This window comes from Berghia stephanieae, chromosome 14 (genome assembly GCF_034508935.2).
Source record: "Berghia stephanieae isolate SIO BIC M18660-M18661 chromosome 14, UCSD_Bste_1.3, whole genome shotgun sequence".
Classification (NCBI taxonomy): domain Eukaryota; kingdom Metazoa; phylum Mollusca; class Gastropoda; order Nudibranchia; family Aeolidiidae; genus Berghia; species Berghia stephanieae.
Genome location: NC_088373.1, coordinates 31803049 through 31808309, shown reverse-complemented (window position 1 = coordinate 31808309; position 5261 = coordinate 31803049). Strand labels below are relative to the sequence as shown.

The 5261-nt window shown below is 36.0% G+C and overlaps 1 protein-coding gene across 1 annotated transcript in view; it reads left to right on the top strand.

Annotated features, from left to right (window-relative positions):
* LOC144960115 (uncharacterized) overlaps positions 1-5261 on the top strand; it is a 212949-nt gene that overhangs the window by 82867 nt on the left and 124821 nt on the right. The window lies entirely within an intron of this gene.

The window sequence follows — 5261 nt, the reverse complement described above, 5'->3', positions numbered from 1 at the left end:
AGAGTCATTTTGACTAAGTTAAAATTTTTTTAAATAACGTGGAATATTTCTAACTCCGTAAAATAAAGATTCTGATTAGGATGTTAGAACTTGCAGCATACCAGGAAAGTGCAGCTCAAATTGAATAGAATAGAATCGAATGCCCGAGTAAAACAAAACACACTGTGTTATATCATATTGAAAAACTGTTCCAAAATTTTCCCTTTAACTTAAGATAAGCTTTTACGCCCAATTAATAAAATGTCGTACGCCCAAAAAATCCGTAGCCCAAAATTTAAAAACGTACGCCCAAAAAATTACTTTACGCCTAAATAATTAATACCAACTATAATTTAAAATTTAATGACCAAGTGAACTCACTAAACCCAATTCTTGAGTCATTTTGACAGAAAATATAACGTATCAATACTAAATAACGGACCAACCTGTCATGTAATTCCAACAGTAACAGACATAAATTGAAACAAAATTTTATCCCATCTTTGTTACTGAGTTAAACAAAACAATGCCATTAACGGTACAAAATAATATTAGAAGATTTGTTCCGAAACGCTTGAAGGATTGACTTAGTCGACAATGTAAGATCGATTCCCGTAGGCCACTTTTTCTTCTCCTCTTAGAATGTTAAAATTGTATAATATTATCTATTATCTTCTTTTATGAAATGCTGCATATGGTAATACTGTGGCGTAGTTGAACACATATGTAATGGCTTATGATCGTATAGTGGCTTTTTATAGATGATATTGATATTGATATAGTATTGAAGTTGTTAATATTGACTAAAGAGTTCAAAGGCTAATAATGATAATTGAATGCACAGTTACATTTCTTAATGCTTTATTGTGATAAATCCAAATCAAGTGACATGGTCATAATTCAATCAGTTTCATAAATTCCAAATCCGTAAAATCAATCCAAACTTAGAGTCATTTTGACTAAGTTACAATTTTTAATAGACGTGGAATATTTCTAACTCCGTAAAATAACAATTCTGATTAGGGTGTTAGAACTTGCAGCATACCAGGAAAGTGCAGCTCAAAGTGAAGTAGAATAGAATCGAATGTCGAGTAGAATCAGAAACACACTGTGATATATCATATTGTAAACTGTCCCACAATTCCTTTAACCAAAGGTCAGCTTTTACGCCCAATTAATAAAATGTCGTACGCCCAAAAAATCCGTACGTCCAAATAATATCGTACGCCCAAATAATACTTTACGCCTAAATAATTAATACCAACTATAATTTAAAATTTAATGACCAAGTGAACTCACTAAACCCAATTCTTGAGTCATTTTGACAGAAAATATAACGTATCAATACTAAATAACGGACCAACCTGTCATGTAATTCCAACAGTAACAGATATAAATTGAAATAAAAATTTATCCCATCTTTGTTACTGAGTTAAACAAAACAATGCCATTAACTGTACAAAATGATATTAGAAGATTTGTTCCGAAACGCTTGAAGGATTGACTTAGTCGACAATGTAAGATCGATTCCCGTAGGCCACTTTTTCCTCTCCTCTTAGAATGTTACAATTGTATAATATTATATATTATCTTCTTTTATGAAATGCTGCATATGGTAATACTGTGGCGTAGTTGAACACATATGTAATGGCTTATGATCGTATAGTGGCTTTTTATAGATGATATTGATATTGATATAGTATTGAAGTTGTTAATATTGACTAAAGAGTTCAAAGGCTAATAATGATAATTGAATGCACAGTTACATTTCTTAATGCTTTATTGTGATAAATCCAAATCAAGTGACATGGTCATAATTCAATCAGTTTCATAAATTCCAAGTCCGTAAAATCAATCCAAGCTTAGAGTCATTTTGACTAAGTTACAATTTTTAATAGACGTGGAATATTTCTAACTCCGTAAAATAACAATTCTGATTAGGGTGTTAGAACTTGCAGCATACCAGGAAAGTGCAGCTCAAAGTGAAGTAGAATAGAATCGAATGTCGAGTAGAATCAGAAACACACTGTGATATATCATATTGTAAACTGTCCCACAATTCCTTTAACCAAAGGTCAGCTTTTACGCCCAATTAATCAAATGTCGTACGCCCAAAAAATCCGTACGTCCAAATAATATCGTACGCCCAAATAATACTTTACGCCTAAATAATTAATACCAACTATAATTTAAAATGTAATGACCAAGTGAACTCACTAAACCCACTTGCTGTAAGCTAACTCTCTTAGAATACCCCATTTCCCTATCGTCAAATAATTTTTATTTTATAAATAGATAATATCGAGTAAAAACACAGAAAAAGTGAATGAATAATATAATAAATTATTTTAACAATAGTTGTCAGGAATAGGACAGAAAATAAACAAAGCCTAACACAGGAAACAGAGAGAGAGAGAGACAGAGAGAGAGAGAGGGAGAGAGAGAGAGAGAGAGAGAGAGAGAGAGAGAGAGAGAGAGAGAGAGAGAGAGAGAGAGAGAGAGAGAGAGAGAGAGAGAGAGAGAGAAGAAAATGTTATGGTCTAGGGGAAACAACTGATATAATTATAGTCTAGATTCTAATATGTTGGTTAAGTCCGTTAGAATATCGCTCAAAAATAGAACACTTAATCAAAGCCAACCTCCCCCTCCTCTTTCTCAGGAACAGAAGGAATTCCCGTTTGCAACAAATAAAATAAATCTAAAGAATAACATAACAAAAATTCTCTGTCGAACAGAGAATAAATCATCAGAGCCACCCCCCCCCCCACACACACACAAATAAAATGAAAAAAAAAAACGTTCAGAAACAGAGCAAATAATTATTTGGGAAGGGGGGGGGGAGGGCAGAGATTAATTCATAACTGTTGTCACGTCTATCTAGGATGGTGGCAAGAAAGGAGATAGGTATAGATAGAAGTCAAATAGTTTCCCCATAGACTTTGGTCTGGTCCCGCTTTTATTTTACCCTTTTATTGTCGGGTAAAAAGCTCCTGACACTTGACTGATAGTAAGAAAATGTTTAGCTTTAAATAAATAGGTGATAGTGGTAGAGTATTGACACGTTGTATGAGGATACATAGATTCAAACGGTAAGCATTCATCCCCGTTAAAGAAAAAAGTATTTTTAATAGAAATCAACAGAATTGACTCATATGATAATAAGTTAACACATAATTAGCCAAACACCTGGGAGTCGCTTGCTGACGACCGCAGCGGCTGGAGATATGCGGTGATGGAGGGAGTGAAGAGATGTGAGGAGAGGAGAAAGATGAAGTTTGAGGAGAGGAGAGCAAGGAGGAAAGAGAGGCAGCAGATCCAAATACCAAACACACAGTCAAACTATGTGTGCAACAACTGCGGTAGAGACTGCCATGCAAGGATTGGTCTGCTGAGTCATACCCGTCGTTGCTCTCAACAAGACTGATGTGACTAAAGCCATACAGGGCGCAAACCATCGTCTCTTGAGACGGAAGTCTGCCTACTAATTAGCCAAAGAATAATAGTGCTGGTTACAATTCATTAAATGTATGCTATAGGTATTGATCTTCATCCCATATTATTCATTTTACTATACATTTTTTATTGAATGGGCTTAGCTTCAAGGGGTCTGGCGGTTTTCCGTTAGGTTGTACTGAAGCCGTTCTGGGTCAGTAGTCTACGCCAAGAGCTTGCAGGATTTCAACTCTTGTCTCTTTTTGTAGCCAAGTTCTTGATGATTAGTAGTGACCTGTCACCTGGTGGGCCGTTCGGCGTGGTCCCTCACAGGATGAAGGCATTTCTCAGTACCCTGATGTAGATGTGGTTAATTACCGCTGCTGGTTTCGTTAATACCCGATCCTCGTTCTCACTTGTTTCTCGCTATGTAGAATTCTTGAGTTTCTTATAGAGCAGTGAGCTCAAAGTAGATTGGATGGGAGAGAGACCTTATTTATCCACTGTCTTGGCTTATAAGTGTTTCTGTCGGGAGTTGGAGAATCTCAAGGAGCCAACAATGTTCCAGGATTTTGGCATGCCTGTTTTATTATTGGTTGTTTTCTGTAGACCATTCGTGTTCTGGTTGTCGTAACTGTAGCGTCCATACTCTCGTGAATGTCTAATTAGGTTGGTTAAGTGCCCGTTACTATTGACGATCTATTGACATGTTCACATATAGGTGAGAATTGAAAGTCCCAATGCGGTTGACATCACACATGGCCCCTTTTTAAAATGGTGCCAGGACTATAGCGATTAACACATTGTGACGCTGCAATGGTTTGCATTCAGATTATGTACTGATTTATTTACAATCCTGGGAAAGTTGAAGCGATTGAAATATATCTTTACAACTGTTCCCCTCGTTGATCCTTGTTTTGATATTCCAGGTCCCAAAGACGGGACAGTTCTATCACAAATTCAATAAATTTATTTTTGTAGTCGTCCATCTTGACCACACGGGGCACAAAAAACGAGTAATATTGCAAACGGCGACATGCTAGAATTTGTGTTACTGAGTTACTGCTGTGTTGTGCTGCCTATGGTGGGGACTTCTATAACTTCTTGTTGTTCGTTCGTTATTCTAGTGTGTTGTTTACATTTGTGAACCATTGTTATGAGTTGTTCTCACTAAATACTATCAATCAGATGACAAATTTCAATAATTTTCTTTCTCTTATCGTCCATGTTGACAAGAAGCAACACAAAAAAAGAAAAAAAAAACAAACACAAAAAAAAAAAATGGAAACAGACTAGTTTTGTGTCGTGTTGTCTATCCTGAGGGGTTTCTCTTTTCTTGTTGTTAGGTTAGTCTGTTGTGTGGTGTGTAGTATGTGGTGTGTGATCGCTGTGTGAGGTCAATGGCGGGTTCGCATAACATTATATCAATGTTAGATTTTGGAGGTCACGGTTTGATTATCTATTTGACTTATCACTCTGTAACCGCAATAAATAAGGAAAACACGACATCACCTTCAAAGGTCTTAAAGTGGGGTGGTCCGTGTGAGTTGCTATCCAGTTTTTTTTCTATTTGAAGTTACCTTTTCCTCGAACGAAATTACCGAATGGTTCAGGAATTTCTCCCCGTAGAATATGTGGATTTGGAATTTGTAGTAGACTTTCCAGTCAATGAATTGTTTATGGAGAATATCACCTTTAACGTGCGACAGTCCTTGATCAAAATGTTGTAATAAGACGACTTTGCTTCTTTGATCATATATTTTACTTTTTTTTGGTTGTGATTATGATACATTTCGTTGCCGACTGTTAGGAGTGATGTTCGCGATTTTCTGACAGAACGACGGAACTCA